At 32.2% G+C, this 25804-nt stretch overlaps 1 protein-coding gene across 2 annotated transcripts in view; it reads left to right on the top strand.

Moving 5' to 3' along the window:
• LOC115876050 (calsyntenin-1) overlaps positions 1-25804 on the top strand; it is a 495751-nt gene that overhangs the window by 336790 nt on the left and 133157 nt on the right. The gene's annotated exons all lie outside the window — the stretch shown is intronic.

The following is a 25804-nucleotide window of genomic DNA, read 5'->3' as shown; positions in this document are numbered from 1 at the left end:
CTTAAATATTTTTTAGATGGGACCTTTACCATTCTATATTTTTACATTTTGTGTAAGGCGTTCAAATTCACAGGTCTGTCTCTCTGAATTATTTGAAAAAATGTCTGAAGTTTTTTTTGTCCCGTTAGTAAACACATTTTTTTGTAATATTTCCGCCAAGCTAATAAATATTCAAGTAATATTTTTTTGGCAAATTATTACTTAAAATCATTGCTAACAAATATTATAAGGTCATTGTTGTATGAACGATATAAGTTATAAATATTTTTCGAAAACATTCTATTTTTCGTTCAGTTTGTCCCGTTAGTAATCATGGAATCGCCCAAGGGTAGATTAAATGATACTTTAACAGACGATAAAATACCATTTTATCGTCTTGTATAAAAAATAACTATTGTTAATGTAATTAATTGTAATATATTTTTGATAACTAAGTATTTCATTTTGCGAGTTGATGGAATTTAATATACAGGGTGGTCCGAATTATATTCCGGCAACTTCGGCAGCGTATTCTGCAGATAAAAATAAGTTAAAAAGTTCGTATAAATGTATGTCCTAAAATGCTTAGTTTCGGAGATACAGGGTGTAGAAGTTTCATTTTTATTTGGATTTTTTCCAAATAATTTCTGAAGTAACATTAGTATTTTGATGAAAATTGGTGTCTTGGTGTTTTTTGACATGAGAAATGTGAATTTGATGTCAATATGACTCCTACTAGTAGAGGGCGCCACCTACATATTTTTTAACTGGTTTGAAGAGTAATAACTTTTTGTCCGTACCTGTATAAAACTACTGAGTAAAAAATATACATTTACGACATTTTTTACGTGAAAAAGGTATCTTGGTAAAAATCGCTACGAGTAATGGTTTTCGAGATATTTGGAATCAAAATTATCAATACCTGTCATCATTGACATAAATTAAACATGTTGACTAAATAATACTTAGACTGAAATCATAAATTTGAAATGTTTTTGTGTCAAAAGTTCAACAAAAACTATTTTATCATCATTTTTTGCAGAAAAATTTATGATTAATTTAAAAAAATAAAAATTTCCAAATTTATTATTTCACTGAAATAACTATCTACTCAACGTGTTTATTTTTCGTCAATAATGACATGTATTGACTATTTTCATTCTAAATATCTTAAGAACGGTTGCTCGTAGCGATTTTTACAAAGAGATATTTTTTTCTTAAAAATTGTTGGAAATGTATATTTTTTCGCTAGGTAGTTTTATACAGGTACGGACAAAAAGTTATTAGGTACGCTTCAAAACAGGTAACACACATGTAGGTGGCGCCCTCTACTAGTAGGAGTGATATTGACATCAAAATCAAATTTCTCATGTCAAAAAACATCCAGACACCAATTTTCATCCATATATTGGCGTTAGTTCAGAAATTATTTAGAAAAAATCGAAATAAAAATGAAACTTCTACACCCTGTATCTCTGAAACTAAGCATTTTAGGACATATGTTTATACGAACTTTTTTACTTATTTTTATGTGAAGAATGTGCTGCCGAAGTTTCCGGAATACAGTTCGGACTTCGGACCACCCTGTATTTAGAGTTTAATATTATATAATATATTAATATATATTATATAATATAATATATTATAATTAAATAATTTCTGAGGGCTTATGATCAAGAAAAATCACAGATCTTCCTGGGTCTGAGTAAGAACAATCTTCGGATGTCACGGGGTTTTTAACAGGACACTGTCTCCTCAATGAACACCTCAGTAGATTGAAACTAAGAAGAAACGGCGAATGCAGATTCTGTGGGGAAGATGGTGAAACACCAGTACACCTCATCACTGAGTGCGCCGAGACGACAACCATTCGTGCCATGAATTTTGGTACGACTGATATTGGAGATGGAGAACTACCCTCTATAAAACCGTCCCAGATACTGGCTTTTGTCAAAGCCCTGGGACTGTATGATGAGTTATGATTCAAGAAAGGGGGACACAATGGATCTGTAAGGTCGAAGTGATTAACCCCCCTCCCACTCATTCTAAATTCTAAAAAAAATTCTAGAGTTTAATAAAATTTTTAAAATAGGTATTCTGGAATTTACAACAGTTTTAACATCCTGTACCTCAAAAACTAGGCATTTCCATACCCCTGTTTATAGGAACTTTTTTTCGTATTTTTTGATGAGGAATCAGTGAGTACTTATTTAAAACTTTCGCAAGTTAATGATATTAAAGTTTTTTGAAGTTTGCTGTTAAACTTGGATCAAGGTAAATTAATAAAATTGCGTTTATCTCATCAATGAGGCCGAAATCGACAGAATATTAAGAGACAACTTTAAATCGGCATTAAACTGCTAACACTATTTCTAACAAGAGAAAAAAAATCAGTGGCGTACATGCTTTTTTTAGAAAAATATTTCAGTAATAACCCATATGCACGTCCTTGGTAAATATTGCGAAACTTTTTTAGTCTTAAAATATGTCGCATTTATAGTAACTTTTACCCTCAAAATTTCATTCGAAACGCTGAAACTCCTTGGAAGAAAATTATAATAAATCGAAAAATTATTAAGATTTGAACACCCTCTAGCTAGGAAACAAAGCAGAATCGGACCTATGTTGAGATGGAAAATAAATCTTATTTTTACGTGAGGAATCTCCCCACGTGAGATGGCACATGTTTTTTGAAACACCTTGTATATGTAAGTCGATCAACTTTTAAAAATTTACATACTTATATTCAAATATATTTGTATTTTGATTACTTATTATCATATAAAAAATTCAAACAACGTTTGTACACAAATTAATCCATCCATACTGTTGCATTCGAAAGATAAATTATTCCATAACATAAAAACGACACATTTTCAGCATCAAAGTATGTTTTTGTGTTCAAAAAAAGGATGCAACCTGTAATGCATTTCTGTTGTACTAATAATGTTCATATATTATTTTTATAGTCGAAAAAATTATTTATGCGTTGTTGCATAATGTTTTCCATAATACATGTTTAAATGATATATATTATATGATACTAATATTAGGCTTTTATACCAAATATAATTAGAAAACAGGGGAGTATAATATTTCGCTGGGATATTGAATACAGGACGCTTTTGAATTATTAATAGGATTATTATAATATTTATGTACCTGATTTATTAAACATTTAGTTATATAATAATAAGTTGCTATAGTATGTCTATATAAAGCTAACAGTTATTTGTTATAAAATTAAAAAAAAAAACATGTTATAAATATTTAAAGAATTCCAAAGTCACTTGGATTGGTTTGGATCTCTTAATTTCTTTGTGTGAACAATAAAGTCAGTAACGAAGGTATACCGTATCGAATCACCGCACCAGTTCCCGATAGATCACCTAAGTCAAACGACGTTAGACGATGCGAGTGAATGGACGGGTGGTTGCCATGAAAATATGTCGTACCATTGTTCCATGGCAACAGTCTAAAATATATTTTGGAAAATGGATTGACTTTAGGGTGTAGAGGTTCGATAAGAAGGGATTTTTCGAAACTCGAATTCTAAGAGGGTGAAACCACCCCTCAAATATTAGAATATTTTTTATTTAAAAACCGGTGAGTTTTTCGGAAAAACTCTTAAACACGTATATTTTATTTTGTTGTTTTACATATTTGAAGATTTTTTAAAAATGTATACAGGGTGTTTCATAAAATATTGTTATGTTTTTCGTCGGTTCCGTGTGGATAGAAAGACACAATTTATTTAAACACTACTTATTTAACACTAATTAACAAAAACAATAACGATAAAAGACTTATAGAACTATTTACAAACGATTTATAACTAAGAATTTATTTTGAATTTTAGCGCGTCAACTGTATATTTATAACTGCCCTCTCTAGGCCACTGCCGCCGGCTTTGATACCCACAGGTAAAGAACTCTTGAATAGTCCATAGATCGTTAGGTGCGTAGGGAAGGTTTTCGAATGTTCTCGTATGTACTAGTCCATTCCAGTGGGACTCGATTCTTCTCGAACGAATGAATCATTACGGTGTCTATTCTTTAATGCGATGTTAAGGTCATCTGAGGGCGGGACATATAGTTAGGTTAGGTTATTTTATTTTAAGTCTATGGGTTAGGTCGAGTCCACACGGGTCCGCAACAATACTTATATTTACATTAACAATAATTTGGAAGGTATCAATCGTGGATACATCTTTAATAATAAATGCATTGAGGTAGATCTTAAATACACATTAGTCTATCACGGAATTTAGAACCAAAATGAGATACTTTTCAAGTAACTTCGCATCACCACTGAAAGGGTAACGTTGAATTTGCCAGTTATTTTTTATACAAGACGATAAAATGGTATTTTATGCGAGTGAATTAATTTCGGGAGACGATAATGCAATTTTATCGTCGTGTATAAAACAATATTTTTTTGTATAACGAGTTACGTTTTAAAAAATATTGAGAAATTATTATTTCAAGGAATTTATTACGAGTAGAAAAAATATTGTGCTGGGTTGGTTTTTATGTAATTTGACAAATAAATAAAGCTGTCTTTTTAGTTGTCAGTTTTGAGTCAAAAATTCTCTTATCGATGGCTGATTTGAATTGGAGCCAGAAATGGCTCAAAACGAAATAAGTAAATTACCAACAGATATTCAGGCTGAGGCGACAACCGCCATATCCAAACTACTTTCATTTAAATCCCGAATAACTTATGAAAAGGAATACAAAAATTTTCAAAAATGGAAGCAATTAAAGAACGTGCGAGAAGAAATAAAGTTTTTAACCTATCCTCGCTGTTAAAATATCATTTAATCTACCCTTGCGAAGTACTGTTTTATCTATTATTTTTTTTATAGATATAAGGTAATTTTAACAGTTGTTATGGAAAAAACATAGATGGATGACTAGAAATAAAATATTATATTGCCACTCTGGTTTTAAAAATAGTTTTGAGATTTGAGACCGTATATATTTGATATCCGCGGTGGATCAGCTCTGTCACCAATTAGTCGAATTTTATTTTTAAACTAAAATCGAGGTGAACGAAATTGGAAACTCTTAATATTCTTGTTTTCGAGTTCTATTTTTGAGCAACTGTAGCCGCCTCTTAAGTAAATTTAGTTCCAAAACGAATTTCGTTGTGTTTTAATTAAATGTTTTACGACCTACTCAGGCGAGAGAGTTATTAATGTCTTCCTAGTTTTTAATTTATTTTCTGTTCAGGACATTTACCTAACTTTTCTTTTTATTTACATTTATTATCTTTATGTCTAAGCAGTGACTCATCGATCCAGACAGATCTGGTTAGTGTTACCGTGCAGCACCGCGTAGTCTGGAACACTTATTTTGTACTTCATGTACACTACAGGATGAGTCTTAACACGTTGAGCACGGCGTGGCATTTAACGGATGCCTCACTGCATGTCTGTTTTGAGACGGTGAGGCATAGATGTCATACCACAGTCAGAAAATTAGTAAGGACGGCGTGGTTTCATGATAACCTCGCTATAATGCTACAAACATAGGAGCTCTCTCTTTGCCGTCTATAGTAATAGAAAAGTTTAGCTGGACTTCAAAAATTTAATTATTTTTTGTTAAAACACACAAAATATCGAAAATAGGCTTAATAGACCGAAAAACGGTCCGTCCTCCGGCATGATTTTTTTTACTTCACACCCGTACTCAACGTGTTAAATAAGTGCAGATATTTTCAGGGCTGGTAGAAAAAGTAAAAGTAAAGATTTCAGTTAACGTCTCCTTTTTGCTGCCAGGGCTAATCTGGACGGGGCCTACTTTGTTTACGCGGAATCTGAACCGCGGTCCTCGGCCATATCACGGTTAATGGCCTACCGACTTAGGCTAAAAACATAGTGGCGCGACGAGGAGAGCGGAGAGCAAGCAGCGCGATACCGCGTCGAGCAAGCCTCGAGGTGCTGAAACATAGTAGAGCGGCGAGAAATAGCGAGATACTTGTGCAATTTTATTATTTTCATTTGCTTATTGATAATTTAAAATGTTAATAGTGGCTAAAATTCTGGGCAGTAGTGTCGCAAACATTTGGTTAGATGAGTTTTCAAAAACCCGAGAAAGAATGGCAAGTTTTATAACCTTTACGAAAATTTGTTGCCACTTCATCTCATAACTTATCTAAAATGTACCGGTTATGGTGATTACTATCTTCCTAATCCCATAAAATCTCTCTTACAAATACTAAATTACCACTAAATCTAATAATTTTTCAGAATCTATGATTTTCTACAGCGCGACAAAGCGACGAAAACAAAATTATTTGAATCGATCTCGCCGCTCGATCTAACCGCTCGAGCAGATCTCTTTACTATGTTCGCACGTACTTGTCTTCACAGGTTTGTTTAGGACGCGATGTCGCGCTGCTTGCTCGTCGCTATCCTCGTCACTCCACTATGTTCTTACCCTTAGGAAGTGTCTAAATCAACTCTTACTCACGAGATATCCGATCTCATCCGGCCTCGAACCGGCGTGAATGAGCAGTGTGTATCAATAGATTTTACAATTTTCCCTTGAACAACAGCACGATACAGAGTTTCGAACCGGTCACCCGTCTGTCCACCAGTATTGCCTTACGTCGCTTAACTTCGGTGTTCTAATGGGAACCGGTGTTTGAACGTAGCTAGGCCGTTGCTTATTAGAGCTGGTAGATCTCGATAAAAGAAACATATTTTTTCTTTACCGTTTTTGAAGTAAGTCTAAAAACCGAGTTATTTTACTTTGAAAATTTAAAAAAAATATATTTTTGCTGAAAGTTTGAGAACCACTGAATCTATTCCGGGTTTTCTTTCTTGTAAATTTAATCTAGTACCTATATTGCCATATTATCAAGAAATTATGATTTTTAAAGCTGCCCTCACACGATCAATAATATTGCCAATTTTTTTTATTGTCAATGTTTTATCAATATTTGAAAGGTGGCCTGACACGGTCAATACATATGTCAATATTAAGTTTTGTGCAGATATTAAGTGTGAATTATACCCTATATCAAAAAATAAAAGATAATAAAAGCGTGTATTGCCATCATTTTGGCATATGTAAGTGAGAAAAAATCGAGAAAAAAATTTATAAAAAGGCGTTGGATAAAAAAAATAGATATCAAAAAGAAAAAGGTTTGGTCAACTAAATCTTCTAGAGTACGTTAATAAACAGGAGGCTGATGATTGCGATCCAAAACTGGTGAAAACAACGACGGCGATGTTCCGTTTTTCGCCATGGTTACCAATAAACTAGTCAAATCTTGTCAATCATGCGACCTAATGATCAATATATTGGCAATACGACTAGCTCCGCCTTTAATATTGTCGAGTATTTTCAGGGTCCCGAAAATCCATCAATATATTGAAAGTACTTCAATATGTACGCTCAAACGCTCAATAATATTGTCAATAATCCAAAATATTGACAATATTATTGATCGTGTGAGGGCCGCTTAACTAGAAACTAAAAAAAATCTAAAAAATGTTCCCAAAAATTCCAAATTTCCAATTTTTTTTCGCAAAAAAAACTCATAATCGTGTTTCTGGGGTCGAAATATTCTACCCTTAAAATATTTGCACTTATTTTAGACTCACTCTGCATATGGGAAGTGGCCGGCACTTAGGTTTCATTATAATATTTCGTATCCATAAATATATTTAGACTAAAAATTTGTTAAAATTAAACAAACAAGTAAAAAGCTAAACATGTTTATGGCCTCTACGAGTATTTCTTGTTTGTAAAAATTTCTTTTGTGTACGATCGAGTGGGAGTAATAGCAAATGACACACTGTTGCCAGATTAACAATTTTATTAAGCATTGTGGCGATAGACGAATATTTTTTAGATTTTGAATTTGGTGTGTAAAAAAGAGGACTTTTACAGTACGCGAGAGAAAAGAGGACAGGAACACCTTTACTGAGCAATACAGCGCGAAACCCTTTTATTAAGCCATCGAAATTCAAAATCCTTAATAACAAAGGGAGCAAGACCCTTTGATATTAACTACGCATTTCTCAAAGGAAAGTTAAAGAGTCAAATTGGGCGGTCGGTCGGTCTGCCTTAGGGTCGGCAAATAGGCCTTTAATTGCGCCATTTTGCTGTTAACCGAGGCGAGGGGTGGCAAATGAGGCGGCGCTCAAAAATTCTAATGTCCGAATAATTGTGATTTTGGGTCGCGCTCTGGGATCGACTAACTATAATTGACGTTATTTAGTTAATGCGGCGGTCAATGTAAGAGTCATTAGATAAAGTGAGATTATAGAAGATTGGATGGTTTATATTGGTGGAGCAAATGCATTAAATTGTGACCAAATTTTAATAGGAAATTGACGTTTACCAGTAGAGATGGGGATGAAATTATGAAATAGATCACGAAACGCAAATTATTTTCGTCAAGTTTAAAGTGTTATATTTTTTTTTGCTTTTAGCCCTATTTTCATGAATTTTTTAGCAAACTGTATATAGATCTATCAACTTTAATTCATAAACTTTAGTATTTGGCTTATTATACATCAGGGTTGAAAAGGTTGTTTATTACTTTAACTTTAAAATACACTGTGTAATAATTTCGTGCGTAACTTTTCCTAAGACATTATTTTCCGATCACAACCATGTCACCTGAGCATTCTGTTTTTTGACTATTGTCAGCACATTCCTTGGTTAATTTTTAAGAGCGAAATGAACTTGCCACCAACAATTTGCAATTTTTTCAACTATCATTACTTTATGACGTTATTTTTTAATATCACGAGGTGGCTTTGGTGACTATTGTCGTAATGTCATATCGATAGCGATTGGAACTTTATTTTAAAATTTAAAACACGTTAAAAAGTAACGATACAGGCTTGGTTTTAATAAGTATTAGTAACACTAACTTTTTTAAAGATAAAAAGGATATAAAAAAACGAAATAACTAAGTGTACAAACAAAAAACTTACTCTCAAACTACTCTAATACTCTAAAAATACTCTAATACTCACATATTGCATCCCCCGGCTGCTGTAACTGTCTTTAGTTTTTCCATTCTTCTTCAAGGACCAAGCGAATATTCATAATTTCCGCCATCTTCAACAAGATCAATGATTTTTACACTTTGATGCACACAGTGATCTTTGACACTAAGAATCATATTCAATTGTACACAACAATAATCACCAAAGCCACTTCGTCATTATGAAGAATAAATCAAAAAGTAACGATAATTGAAAAAAATGCAAAATGTTTCTGGCAGGTTGACTTTACTGTTAAAAATTCAACAAGGCATGTGTTGACTTAAGTCAAAACACAACATATTCAGGAAACATACGAGTAGTTCTGACCGAAAAATAATGCTTTAGGAAAATTTACTCACTAAATTATTGCACAGGGTGTTTTAAAAATGGGGTAAACAACAACTCTTCGATTAACCCTGTATAATAAGTCAAATACTAAAGTTTGTAATAAATTGATTAAAGTTGACATATTTATATACAGTTAGCTAAAATCAAGGAAATAGAGCTATAAATAAAAAAGAGCATAACATTTTAAACTTTTCACTAAAAATTTAGTGTATAAACAAAGCAAGAAGTGCACTTTTATTTTTTCTTCTTATGTTTATGGCGATCCAACAATTCTCATAGACATATTTCTTCTTGCGCTATAACCATCTCAACGGTTTTTTCTTTATATTTGTTAAGTTATTTTATATAATATCACCTTTAAAATCGATAACCCTTACATCTTTCAACATAAGACCACCATTATTCTAGTTTGATTGTTATAATTATCACATAGCCATCAGAAGCAAACTTAAAGAAAAAGAAGTGGTGCACAAAATCTGTAAGTGGTTATAGAGTTATCAATGATATCAAATTACCATGTAAAAGCAGGATTCCTCAAAATATATTTAAATCTATTTTATGTTAAATTTAACTTATCCTTTTAGGAGTTTTCCTACAGAATTCGCAGTGGTATTACGCCATCTGTATGGACTTATACTGCTTTGTGCTCTGGCAACAATGGTTTATCTTAATAACCTAATATTTAAAGCTAGAGATAGACGCTGAAACGCTGAATGAGTAAACTTAATTACCATGTTATTGTTATACTAACTCTCTTGAATAGTTTCCCATCTAATAAAGGTCACTACAGTAACTTGCAGATATAACATTCCTTAATAATTTAACTAGGGTTGCCAACTTCCAAAATAAAAAAATAGTGGACGAGAAGTTAAAAAAGAGGCACACGCGAAACATTTTTTGAAACCTCGCCCAAAACCTCGTAAAAAAAACTAACGGAAAAATGTTTCGTCAAATTTATTAATTTGAAGTGTTATATATTTTTTTTATTGTTAGCCCTCTTTTTAAAATGTTTTTAGCAAACTGTATACAAATATATTAACTTAAATTCATTCAATAAACACATTTTTTTAACTTTAGTGTTTGGCTAATTTTACAGGGTTGTTCGAGGGATCTTTTTTACACTAACTTTGAAACACTCTGTGCAATAATTTCGTGAACAATATTTTTCGGTTAGAGCCATGCCTCCTGAGCATTTTTATGGTTCATGTCAACACATGCCTTCGTTAATCTTTAAGAGCAAAATGAACTTGCACTTCCACCAAATTTGCAATTTTTTATATAATAATCATTGTTACTTTTTGACGATATTTTTCAATATGACGAGCTGGCTTTGGTGAGTATTGTGAACTATAGACTACAATTAAATGGTCAGCATCTTCGACAGATCTGAACTCTATAGAACATGTTTGAGACATGCTTGGCGTAAGGGTTAAAGGCAGGGCCATGTAAGTGAAATATTAAAAATGGTTCCAGCAAAAGTTTCCCAATTATGACGGATGATGGCGCTGATCGTCAAAATTTTTGGACAGGGATTTTGCTTACCGACAATACGACGTGAGCTACGACCGGACCAGGACCAATCAGAATGATCAGTCTTTCTTGGACATTTGCCGCGGAAGTGTGTGTTAATTTCTGTTGTGATAAGTGTGGTTGTGTTTGCAGTTTGATTTTTCGGTTTTGATATTATGTTAAAATTAATTTTGAAATATTGTATCACCTGTTTTTATGTAATAGTACTTTTTCTAGTTCTATGATCTAATATGTTATGATTTGTTAATGTTTGTTTAACAATGTTATACCAAAGAGGTTATACTTAATATATCAATTTGCATAGCCTAACTTTTTTATCAATAAACTTTGCAGATTTTCAGATTATTTAATTCCTTTTGTTTCCGTTTGTAATTTTATTTTTAAGACATATTATGTGATTGTTTCAGATAATATGTTTTAAAAATAAAATTGAAACTAGCGAATAAAAATAATTAAAATAAAAAAGTGTATTTTACAATTTCCCCCGACCCCGCACCCCTTTGGCTAACCTATAATGTCAGCTATGTCGAGAGATGGCGTTACGAAAATGGAACCGATTTATTACAAGGAACTTGGGCTTCTTTTTCGTTAGTATATTCTGTGGTTAAAGGTCTCAAAATGGGGCACCAGCTTTACTAATTGAAGTTCGCTTGGTTCTTGAAGAAGAATGGGAAAACATAACACAATATGGTATTTGCAGCATTTGGCAGTATATGAACTGACATCTACAGGTATTTAAAACAGCCAGGGAAGACAATACAAAGTACAAAATGTGGAGAAAAACGGCGTCATCGATGGCTGTGAAATGAAGATTGCTGTCATTTTATATGTAAAATTATATGGGGAATGCCATCGATAATTATTTCCAAGCTAACTGGACATCATTTTTTTGATCATACGGTATAAGGCAGTTTTTTCTGTTATTGCAGTTTTCTTTAATATCGTTAGTTCTGTTATTATATCTATATTAATGTTGATTAAAACCAAGACGCGTCAATATGATATTACGACTATAGAGTCACCAAACTCACCTTGTTATGTTAAAAACTAATATTAAAAAGTAATGATAATTGAAAAAAATGCAAGTTGTCGGTGGCAAGTTCATTTGGCTTTTAAAAATTAACCAAGGCATGTGTTGATATGAGCCAAAAAAAAATGATCAGACGACATGGTTCTAAACAAAAATATTTTATTTTTTGGTTTTTAATTATTACATAGGGTGTTTTAAAGTTAAGGTAAATACGACCCTTTGATTAACCCTGTATTATTATACAGTAACCCTGCAATTGGAAGGAACATGTCTCTCAATGTATCAAAAGGTCTTACATCTCTTTAAAAATGTTATATCCGCATCAGAAGTTACTTTCGGAAACTTTAAAGATAAAGTTAGCTGAAGTACTTGTCTTATCCCATTTCAACTACTGTGACGTTATATACGGACCATGTCTGGAAAAAATTGACATTAACAGAATAGAGAAGCTTCAAAAAAGCTGCCTACGTTTTATTTATGGTATAAGAAAATATGATCCCATTTCGCATAAGTTAAAAGAAGCTAAGTGGTTGAATATGGAAAACAGACGTAAGATGCATTCATTGGTTTTATTTCATGGAGTTATTTCTAAAAAGTGTCCTCCATACTTGGTGAATAAAATAAAATTCAGAAAAGATGTGCACAACTTAAACCTTAGATTTAAGGGACTTATTACTCCACCACCTCACAAGATAGCATTGCTCACTAGATGTTTCTCATTTAATATTTCCAAGCTCTACAACTGTTTACCAGCAGAAATGATAAACCTTCAGAGTGCTGCATTTAAAAATATACTTAAAACACATTTTCTGGATAGATAGATCTCTTCCCTCTTAGTTTTTTTTTGTCTCAGAATTATTTTAGTATAAAATACTTTTCTTTGTGTTTATTTCTTTGAATTTCACACTAAATTTTCTTAGTCATAGGATTACTATATAATTTACTTATATTTGTAGATAAGTTACAGTAAAATAATTTAGCTACATAACACATTTATACTAGCTGATATTGTGATCTGACAGGAACTGAATTTAAACGAATTTTAATTGTCTTCAGTTCCTTTTTTGCATGTTTTTTTATTATTATTTTTTATTTGTAAATTACATTTGTTGTAAATGATATTCATGCAAAATAAAGTATTATTATTATTATTAGCCAAACACTGAAGTCTATAAAAAACTGAATTTACGACTAAAGTTAATATATTTTTATACAGTTTGTTAAAAAAATCATAAAAATTGGGCTAAAAATAAAAAAAAATATTACACATAAATTTTGAGGAAAAATTAGTTCATTGCTTTTTTTGGCATCTGAGTGTATATTTAAAAATGCCCCCTTTCTAGAAACACAGAATGATTAATATTAGGTTAATATTATTATTTATTGGGTTATTTAGAAACGACTATTTTTCATGCATCAATTTAAAATAAGCCATGCAAAAGATTCAGGAAACCGGTCTAATCGCATTTTGGAACCCTCATCTTTCTCCTTAGCAACGGAAAACCGCAACTACTTCGTTTAAAAAAAGGACCGGCCAAAAAATACCACACTATTATTCATTTTCATGCGTAACTGAGCAAAACCTTCCGCAATTCTCGTTTTTTTTTTCTCTTTTTGCTGCGGTGAGAAAAAAGACAGTAACAAAGTTTCCTGCCCTCCGGCTAAAGTTAATAAAATTGCTTATACGTAGAAAAATAAATGGCCTGTGCTTGTGCTGGAAATTCTTCTTATACCGCCTTATTTACACAGCTGAACGATGGCTTTTGGATGTGGCTTTGACTGCAAATTAGAGGGAAGTTTTAAATTTTGCGGGAATGTATTACTGCAAGCGAAGAAAGAAACGAGTTGGATGTTGTTAAACTGCTGGAATCTCGTACAGAGCTTTGTAGATAGTTCGATCAATCGCTTCTAATTGGCAATAATGACAAGTTTTGTTTTTTATTTATCTTAAAGAATAATAATTACAAGTATTAAACCGAGAATTAAGTAATAATAGCTATTTATTGTATCTGTAAAAGAGTCCTATATGTATTTCGCTACTGTAAGAAAATCTACAAAATAAAATAGTTATTTTTTGTAAGCACTGCTGGCGAAACCAAACCAACTATTAAACAAATTTGCCTAACGGACAAAAAATGTTTAACGTTTTGGGAAGTATATCTCCTCCCGTCGTCGGAAGCAAAAGAAATACAAAGAAAAAATTATGTGGCCGGCCGTTGCGCAAGCAGTAACAGTAGTGTGTCGATCTGCGGTGCGAGAGGTACTGGGTCACAAAACACATACCCAAGAAGTGCTAGCGCCTTGCTAAATATTGGAAAGTGAAATTGACGTTTAAGTTTGACACTGTTGACAAGTCTGTCAACTGCTACTAGCGCCCCCAATATCGCTTGTAGGAGCTACAGACTAGATTGACACGTATGGCGGGAAGTTTAAAAAAATAAAAAAATTTAATTCTTTATTTATTTTTAATTATGACATACATAAAAACTCAAAAAATACACCATTTTTTAAAAATATGTTTAATATCAATATCAAATATACAACAGAAATTAATTTCACCACAATAAATTAATAAAATTAAAAGAATAATGTTACAAGTACAGATCAAGAGACAAAATTAACTATAACAAAACTGAAAAAAATGACGTCATAGATGGCTTAGAAATGAAGATATACAGGGTGTCCCAGAAATGAGTGCAGATATTTTAAGGGGTGGTAGATCTGGCCAAAAGAAACATATTTTCTCTTTACCATTTTTAAAATAGATTGAAAATAACCGAGTTATTTAACTTTGAAAGTTAAAAAAAAAATTGCGACATTTTGAGAGCCGCCGGGGAATCTCGCGGATCCCCGGCGCGGGGAGAGATCTCGCGGATCTCAGCTTGTTCGCCGCCCGCTGTTGCCACATCGACTAGAAAGACTTAAAAAGTACTTGCAAAATCCCACACCATCCAAGAGGTTCTGCAGAGGTGCGTTACTTTTTTTAAGTGGGTGATCGCCAGTAGCCCTACTTTTCACATTACACAAAATAAACTAAAAGAAAAAAAACTTACCAAACAATAAAAAAAGATATCCCTATAGCAGAGAGATACAACTGCAGAGCTTTCTTTTTTTCCATTTTACCACTCTTAAAACTGCACATAACACTACACTTAATAACATCACTTCACTACAATTCTTAACAACACTATGCAAATTTTCAACTGTGGAAATATTGGCTCCCCTATTAATTTTAGAGCTAAATCGTAAATGGTTTTTAAAGATACATTACAAATTTGCACAAGGGGATCCAATATCTCGACAGTTCAAAATTTGCATGGGATATCCTATATTTCCAACGATGATGCACCACCCGGTATACCCTTCGCTTCTTGACTGCATGCTATTACAATAATTGTTCAACATGACGACCTCCATTTCCAATACATGCTCTCCTTCTTCTGAGCATGGAATTTTTAACGTTTTGTAGCAATTCTTCGTTGCTTTTCCCGAATCCTTCAAATGCTGAACCATACTTACAAAGGTTCGAGCATTAGGGATTTATCTATTCGGATACTCTTCGGAATAAGTCTCCGAGCTTCTACAGCGCTTTCCCCTGCCAGAAAGTACCTATGCTCTTAGCATATCCACCTTCTTCGGATTTGTATACCCCATCGCGATTTGCCTATACCGATACCGATTACCGACACAAAAATATGGACTAACGAACATTTCACAACACTTTAAACACAATCTCCGATTACTTTCTCTCATTTTAAAAGCTCGATAATATTAGAAATTAGATCGATTTCTAATAGTGTACATGCTTTGTGTACATGCGATTAATAATGACGTTAATATAATACAGGAATCTGTAATTTTCTCCCCACCGCCCATTTCATTGGAAAAAACGGCGGCAAGTTTTCGGCTTTTGAAATTACGATCGATGGCATTTTATTGTGTAAAAGTGGATGGTAAATGGCATCGATCGTAATTTCTCAGGCAATTTAACGTCTTAGCAGGTATACTTATTTTTTTATCAAAAAAGCTTTATAGAAAAAAAAATAACTGAACATATTAGTAGCTTTATTACTAATTAAACTATTCAAAACATGTTCTGATATTACTAAAAAAATTTAAGTAAAAAATATAGCAAATTTTATAGTTTGACGACGTTATAATTAACAATAGGCAAATGGAAAAAATTACCTAACTACATATTAGAGACATAATTCCATACCTAGAAATACCGTATGGTCGAAAAAACGGCGTCCAGAATGGCTTGAAAATAACGGTCGGTGACATTCTCCATAAAATTTTACACATAAATTGACAGCGATCTTTATATCATAGCCATCGCTGACGCCGTTTTTTTTCACGACCATATTGTATTTCCCATTAATCGCATGGTGGCAATACTAATTTATATTTAAAGAGATATATCTAAATGTGTATAAACTAGGTATTTTATTAGCAATCATATTTAAGCTATTATGACTCATATCATATTCAATTATTTGAAACTTGAAACATAATATTTACTCCTATTATATTCATGTAACTAAATTTTCTAATATTAATAACTCTCTGATAATAAAAAACAAGAGTGTGTTTTGAAAAAGTAAAGCATAATTACTGTGTATTGACTTTATTGTGAAAAGCAACCTATTTGAAACACATTTACGTAACTACAGAATAGTTTAAAAAAGAACTTACACACATGTTTTTTTAGTCTATTTTCTTTATTATATTTGAAAACTACAGTCCCCCTTCCAATACATAAAAACATTTATATTCAAATATACTCTAGATAGAGCTCCAATTTTTATATGAAATGAGAATTTGTTCACACATAAACTACCGTATGATCGAGAAAAAACGGCGTCAACGATGGCTATGAAATGAAGGTCGCTGTCATTTTATATGTAAATTTATATAGGAAATGTCATTGATCGTCATTTCCCAGCCAACTGGACGCCGTTTTTTTTTCGATCATATGGTACATTTTATGTATTTTATTCTTTAATTTTAATTACTACAAATGGTCTTGATATTTTTCTTTTGAATACATATATTCTTGTTACTCTCTTTCATCTTTGTCTCTAATATACAGATGCATTGCAATTTGTTGTTAGTATATTTATGTAATCATTTCATAAATCCTAAAAATAAAAATGGTTATAACATGCTTTCCAGATATCCATATCCACAATATTCTGTGTGTAAATATGTTCAATTTTTAATAACCCATTCACTAAATGAGATTGTGAGACAACATACAGGTAGCTGTTTAAATAATTTTCAATCTTTGTATGTAATAATAGATTTCACATATTATATGCATTACACAATATGATTACCTGCAATAATAAAAGATATTTTCTTTAAAGTGTATAATTCTATCTAACACACTTCTAATAAAGTATACTCTGACTCTTTGAACATTTGTTACAGCTTCTAATAATTAGGTATATCGATAACTTCCTAAGAAATTTTGTTAGCACTTTTAGTTAGTTTACCATTTTTCTCAATATATTCTGCAGAATATAATATGACTCGATACATTCACCTAGAATAAAATCAATAATATCATTTATGAATAGAAAACTACATGTATAACTTTTTCATTAATATTTGCAATTTCAGACCAGAACTTGTCTGAAGAGAACTTTCTTGGTTTGTTTAAAAATATCTTACCGTATAACATAAATTTACATCTGAATTAATCTAATCAGATCAAATTTTCTTCATAGTATAGAAAACATCGAAACTATTTGACTGGTAATCGAGCTATCAATAAGCTGACACTAAAATTTAATGAATAATTAAATGGGATAATTATTTTCATGTAAAACAAAACTTTATACTTAATAAGACCACAGGGAGTACATTATTACAACAGTGTTACTGAGATTTTTGATTTAATGTATTGCTTGGTATTTGTAGATCTGTTATTGTATTGTGATTACAATTGCCTTCTTCTCCATTGATGCATCCTAATTTAAGATTACTGATTTTCTAATACATAATTAAAGTGAAATTATTTTTCCTACCATTACATAATTAATTTCTTCCTACCATTAGGTAGATACCTGAAAGGTTAATAAATTAAAAACGAATTTATTAAGACATTTAAACTGTTTACCTCATTTCTCACATATTTTTGACACCAAACATTATAAATAAATCAAAAAATATTCGTATACCAACTGAATTATATGATATTTCATTTTGAATAATAAAAGTACTTTTTTACAGGTTTATTTGGCATTGTTTGCATTGTTTTTTGTTGTTTTCTGTTTTGTTTTTGTGCGAGTTTAATAACCCACGATTAACCTTAAACATAACCTTAAACTACACACCATACTAGGGATGTACGATTCGAATCGATTATTATCAAATCGACGTGATTTTTATCAAACGATTTTTTGGTATAATCGATCTTTTTTTTTAAATCGAAGACCGATTTTATTTATACAGTTTTACAGGTTTATTTATTTGTTAGAATAAGAAAAAACACTTTAGTTTTGCTGGAATATTTGTTTGCAGTGCATCCCTAGTAAAAGGCCATCTAGCAATGAACTGAAAAATTAAGTGTAAGTGCTCGCTGCCGCATGCGCCGATGTTTGTTTATCACTTTGATATCAGGTGTCAGATTTTTGTCGGGGCTTCCCATATTTTTATATTTTAGATAACGTAGAATACTCTTTGATTTTACCTTAATTCTTTCTTGGGTATACCCTTTCTTGTACTTTTATTTTATTTTTGGGATATCCCTACTCCATACATTAAACATTTAGAAAATTGATTTATCTATCTTTATACAACCACCAAAACGTTGACCCATAATAGTAATACATCAGTCCAGTAGAGGACGCTAAGGTAAAAAATTTCTAAATAAAAATTTGTAATTTGTAATTCCTTCAGTGTTTTCGAAATCGTTGTCGGGGTTGCGTCGGTTTTGAAGAAATGTCGAAGAAAACCCCGGACTGTCTACCATCAGCCTCCGGATATGAGTAGTTATTAAAGCAAGTTTTTTTAACATTTTTTATTGTATTTATGAGTTTAGTGTTTGATTATTATCATGTGAAAAATTTTAAATAATATTTTAAAAGTGATAGGCATGTGATAGGTTTGTGATGTTCAGTTTAATAGATATTTGGTGTGTATGTGTTTACGTATATGTGTGCTGGATAAAAAAACACTTTCATTAAAAGGGTAAGCTCTAACTAAACATTAAAGGTTATAATTGTTTATTGAAACGATTGAAAATATTTCCTAATATGGCGAAAAAAGAAGCTATAATTGTTAAGATTTATTTTTTCAGTTTACTCCACTGTAAAAAGTATTTAAAATATTGCGCGTTTCTCTAGAATTATTAGAGCAATCTACACTAATATGAATAAAATGAATTTTCGTATTTTTTTCTGTAGCAACTTAAAATAATTGAATTTATAGATAAACATGCAGAATGTGGGTATGGTAGGAGGTGGCAACGTTGCATTCTCTCCGACACTCTCTATGCCCGGTAAACGAATTTCCCGGGGAGTGAACAGTGGCACTCAAAAGTTTTTCAACATTTTCCGGAAAATGTCAAGAAAAATATAAAATTTTCAACATTTTTTTTTCGCAAAAAAAACCTCATAGGCGTGTTTCTGGGGTTGAACTATACTACCAGTTAAAATATCTGCACTCATTTCTGGGACACCCTGTATATCATAATTTTGAAAGTAAAATTATATGGGAAATGTCATTGATCATCATTTTTAAGCCAACTGGACGATTATTTCAAACATACAAGCTGAGTTCGTTTATAGTGCTCTGAGAAATCTAGATAAACAAAGAATAATAAATTAAAAGTATTCCAGGGGAAAAGAGAGTAAGAACCTATATCGTCTCTGATATCTGTCAGGGTATTGTTGAAAGTGTCATCTTTTTGCTCGAAGTTTTCAGGTCGATCAAAAAGATGACATTTACAACAATACTTTGCCGTAACTTTCACAAATATCAGAGAGAGTACAGGTATTTCCTCTCTTTTCCTCTGGGATGCTTTATATCTGTTGTTCTTTGTTTATCTATATTTCTCAGAGCATAATGCCAAACACGACTACAGTATATAATTTCAATATCCTAAGTGGAAAGAAAAAAAATCACCTTTCTACGGAAGCGCTGGAGGACCAGTATGTATTTTTTTTAAATTCAACCGGTTGATTTTAACACTCAACTGATTGACTTAATACTCTACTAGTTGAGTTTCCAAACTCAACCGGTCGACTTTATAAACGCAACCAGTTGACTTTATAAACTCAACCGGTTGAGTTTCTCAAACATTTTAAATTATTTCCATAGATTATTTCTATTCCACTCTCACATGTGTAGCGCTTCCGTGCACATGTATACACGCGCTCTCTTCTCGTGACCTTTCTGTTTTGTACTATGGTCCCTTTCTTCCGATGGCTCATCTCGTTGATATTTAGGAAGATATCCATGAAATATATATTTTACTATCGGTTCTGGGATGAACAAAAATATAAAATTCAGTTTGATTTGATGATCCTTTTCTGTGACCTAAATCAGGAGAATGACAATGATCATGTTAAGATGAAAAAAAAATATTGGTAATATTTATCAACACTTACCTACACGTTAGTCCGAGGAGTTTTATCAAAAACTTATATTTGCCTAAATAATTTATGTATTAAATTTGCAAAGCAAACTGCAGCGTGTAAACAAAAGAAATAAAATGGCGATAAGTCAACGACCCGACAAGGAGAAAAGTGGTGGAGTGGTGTTAGAATGACAAATTATGGGTAACCAAAAATGTTTTTTGTTTCCTTTCAACGCACGCTTTAGAAAGAAAAAGAGATGAACTCAATTACTGAAAGAACGTCAAGGTTTTATATGTCACTCTTGTTAACAATTTATCGGTAAGTAAGATTCCTAGAAAATCGCCAGTTCTCCCATAAGATGTGTCATCCCCCTGGGTACTGGGTTATCCCCAATCCCCAGTCAGTACAGTCGCTTTATTTATTTAAATAAAAATATTGATTTATCTAAATAGAGCGACCAGCGAGCCGCCATCTCAAGGAAGGCAATGGCAAACCACCTTGAGTATATTTGCCTTGTACAGCCTCTCAAATAGTGCCATTCGGATTCGGTGATAAACTGTAGGTCCCGTGTACTTGTGAAACACTGATGACACACATCACAAGTACATGCGAGAGCTAGCCGATGCTCTGTATAGAGTATGGCACTGTAAGAAGAATCAAATTATACAGGGTGGTCCGAATTGTATTCCGGAAACTTCGGGAGCATATTCTGCAGATAAAAAGAAGTAAAAAACTTCTATTAATGTATGTCCTAAAATGCTTAGTTTTAGAAGTTTCATTTTTATTTCGATTTTTTACAAATAATTTCTGAAGTAACGTCAATATTTGGATGAAAATTGGTGTCTGTTAGTTTTTTGACATGAGAAATTTGATTTTGATATCATTATGACTCCTATTTGTAGAGGGCGTATACATGTGTTTTAACTGTTTTGAAGAGTAATAACTTTTTATTCGTACCTGTAGAGAACTGCTGAGTGAAAAAATATAAATTTTTGTATTTTTCTACGTAAAAAATGTCTCTTGGTAAAAATCGTTACGAGCAACCCTTCCCGAGATATTTAGAATGGAAATAGTCAATACATGTCATTATTGACAAAAAATAAACATGTTGGGAGTAGATAGTTATTTGACTAAAAAGATAAATTTGGAAAATTTTTATTTTTTTAAATTAATCATAAAATTTTCTTCGAAAAAATGATGATTGATGATGGTTTGGCACAAAAACATTTCAAATTTATGATTTCCGTCTATTAACTATTTAGTCAACATGTTTAATTTATGTCAATGATGACAGGTATTGATAATTTCGATTTCAAATATCTCGAGCGATTACCGATTAACGAATTACTCGTAGCGATTTTTACCAAGAGATCTTTTTTACGTTAAAAACATCGTAAATGTATATTTTTTTACTTAGTAGTTTTATACAGGTACGGACGAAAAGTTATTACTCTTCAAACCAGTTAAAAATATGTAGTTGGCGCCCTCTACAAATAGGAGTCATATTGACATCAAAATTGAATTTCTCATATCAAAAAACTCCAAGACACCAAATTTCATCCAAATATTGATGTTACTTCAGAAATTATTTCGAAAAAATCGAAATAAAAATGAAACTTCTACACCCTGTATCTCCGAAACTAAGCATTTTAGGACATACATTTATAAGAACTTTTTTACTTATTTTTATCTGCAGAATATGCTGCTGAAGTTTCCGGAATACAGTTCGGACCACCCTGTATATCAACTTTTATTGTATTACTTTTTTAACATTTCAAACTACACTTTTTCAAACATGTCCTCCAAATCCTTCAATTTAATAGTTGTTAGTGAGAAGTTTCACAAATATGCGCACATCAATTTTTTTTCTTTACCCAATTTTTTTGAGAGTTTTAGAGTTTCTTTACGAAATTATAATAAGATATATTTTATTCTTTGTGAGTAGGTGGTGATTTGAACTAAATATTTTATTTTGTAATTATAAATGTACAAAATATAAAGGTATGAATTTAAAAAGACAACAAATGCAAATATATACATCAAAGCTAGTCGTTTGTTGAATATGAAGTCAATATATGATTCAAAGACGATATATAGTTATAATGATGGCATTAACTTGGGTACTATATATTATTATTTTCCATATATAAAACGACAAATTATGCTATTGCCGTTTGATATACTTTATAGAAGAGGTGCTCTTTAATTGGGGCTTATGCTTATTCGTTCCACAGAAACAATTTAACTTTTCCAGGAATAAATCGGAATATGAAAGGAATCGAAGTAAAACCGTACCTGGCAGAAATGCAAAGACGGCAAATGTGAAGATAGAAATTTTATTTTTATGGATTTGATTTATATTTGAGCTAACAAAAATGTTTTGAAAGTGGCGTAGATGGCGGTTTCGGTAAGCTTCCAATTTTTATCATAATACCTTTTTAACTTTTGTCACATTGAGTTTATAAGAAAGTTTTCGTACGGACTGCTTTTTTTAGAAAACAGGTACTCTTTATGTTGTATTAAAGACTAGAAGAAATAAGTGTTGGAAAAAGTTTAATGGGTGTCTTTTAAAGTAGGTAAATCTGAAAAAGTAAACTGACAACTTTATAATGGTTTTCCGATTTTGGTGAACCTTCTTACAAAGTGTAGATATTTGTCAGACGTATGTTTCAAAATGTTATTCTCCATCCAGTGTTAAAAGTAAAGTGTTTTGGTATATTGTGGAGAATTACTGTTTTCTATTCACAGGTCTCTTAGGGGCTTGGATCATACTCAAAAAGGAAATACCACTCCTCCAAACCCCAGGGGATGGCATACCAAGAATGTACAACTTTTAGAAACCCCTCAATGTAGTATTGAGTAATAAAAACAATTGGAAGAGAGAAACTGCTCAGCCATACCATAATTTGGTATACTGATACTTCCAACACCAATGCAGGAACAAGGATCAGAGTATTTGGGTACTCCGAACCAATGGGCACCTACCCTAGCATCCTACAGGCAGAAAGCTACGCTATTGAAAGCTGCGTATAACTTATCTTAGATAAGAACTATCGGAATGATAGTCAAGCAGCGTTAAAAGTGATGAACTCAGTGTTAATCAATTCGAAGTTGGTCAAAGAATGCATAGAGAAGCTGAACAAATTAGGAAAATAAATCAAAGTCCTCCCACTCTGGGTACCAGCTCACCAAAGGATAGAAGGTGATGAAAAAGCAAATGATTCAGCTAGAAAAGAAGCGAACACTCCACTAACTGGACCAGAACCGTTCTGCTTTCCAAGCGGAAACCAACTAAAAGCGGAACTCAAGAACTTGAAGACTCCATCCGTAACTTGGAATGGAAATCCTGCAACGATCTGAGATACTCGAAGAAGTTTCTTAGAACTTACGGCCAAAAAAAATCAAAGATTTTCCTTCATTTGAGTAAGAACAATCTTCAGATTGCCACAGAGTTTTTAACAGGACACTGTCTCCTCAATGAATGCCTCAGTAAATTGAAACGAAGAAAAAACGGCGAATGCAGATTCTGTGAGGAAAGTGGGGAAACACTAGAATACACTGAATCACTGAATGCGCCGAGACGACAAACATTATTTGTGCCATCATCTTTGGTACGATTGATATTGGAGATGGAGAACCACCCTCTGTAAAACTGTCCCAGGTACTGGCTTTTGTCAAAGCACTGGGACTGCATGCTGAGTCACAACTTAAGAAAGGGGGCACAATAGATCTGTAAAGTCGCGGTGATTTACCCCCCTCTCACTCATTCTACATTCTACCAGGTCTTTCCAAAAAATGTTATACAGGGTGGTCCGAACTGTATTCCGGAAACTTCGTCAGTATATTCTGCAGATAAAAGTAAGTAAAAAAGTTCGTATAAATGTATGTCCTAAAATGCTTAGTTTCGGAGATACAGGGTGTAGAAGCACAGGTAGAAGTTTCTTTTTATTTCGATTTTTTCCAAATAATTTCTGAAATAACGTCAATATTTGGATGAAAATTAGTGTCTGGGAGTTTTTTGACACGATAAATTTGATTTTGATGTTAATATGATTCCTACTAGTAGAGGGCGCCACCTACGTGTGTTTTAACTGTTTTGAAGCGTAATAACTTTTTGTCCGTACATGTATAAAACTACCGACTAAAAAAATGTATATTTACGAGGTTTTTTACGTAAAAAAGTTCTCTTTGTAAAAATCGCTACGAGCAACCGTTCTTAAGATATTTACAATGGAAATAGTAAATACGTCATTATTAACGAAAAATAAGCACGTTGAGTAGATATAGTTATTTCACTGAAATAATAAATTTGGGAAATTTTTATATTTTTTAATTTTTCTGCCAAAAATGATGATAGAACAGTTTCTGTTAAACATTTGGCACAAAAACATTTCAAATTTATGATTTGAGTCTAATAACTATTTAGTCAACATGTTTAATTTATGTCAATGATGACAGGTATTGGTAATTTCTATTCCAAATATCTCGAAAACCATTACTCGTAGCTGTTTTTACCTAGAGACCTTTTCACGTAAAAAACGTCGCAAATGTATATTTTTTTACTCAGTAGTTTTATATGTAGGTGTGTATGTAGGTATGTAGGTGGCGCCCTCTGTTAGTAGAAGTCATATTGACATCAAAATCAATTTTCTCATGTCAAAAAACTTCCAGACACCAATTTTCATCCAACTATTGACGCTACTTCAGAAATTATTTGGAAAAAATCGAAATAATAATGAAACTTCTACACCCTGTATCTCCGAAACTAAGCATTTTAGGACATACATTTATACGAACTTTTTTACTTATTTTTATCTGCAGAATATGCTGCCGAAGTTTCCGGAATACAGTTCGGACCACCCTGTATATAAAAGCTTTCCTTTTCAAACGCAACATTCTTTTTATTCTTTTTTATAAAAACATAATTATACCTGACAAAAATTTACTAAAGTCATAACATTCCAACTGATAACTTTACCCTAGATTTATCCTGGAAACGTAAACAACTAAACAAAATAAACTGAGTTTGTATGTCGATTTATTACTGGCGCAAAACGAGAAAATAGGTCTAGTCGGCAGGCAGGTTTGACGTAACGCAATTTTGTCGTGTATTGTTTTGCGAAACGATCGGACATGACAGAAAAATGCGCTGGCTGCGTTCCGCTGCGAGGGAAAATTGGAACACCAAGAAATGCATCGCTCGACATATTTTATTTACGTTAAAAATGTATGTTGTACCACTTATGAATGCAGAATCGACCGTTTTGAAGTAATAAAATTCTTTATTACTCTAAATTTATGAATTTAGCAATAGAT

The sequence above is a fragment of the Sitophilus oryzae genome, unplaced genomic scaffold (genome assembly GCF_002938485.1).
Source record: "Sitophilus oryzae breed Bouriz unplaced genomic scaffold, Soryzae_2.0 scaffold_1396_pilon_pilon, whole genome shotgun sequence".
NCBI lineage: Eukaryota > Metazoa > Arthropoda > Insecta > Coleoptera > Curculionidae > Sitophilus > Sitophilus oryzae.
Note: the sequence above shows the minus strand (reverse complement) of the source record. Positions and strands in the feature narration are given on the sequence as shown.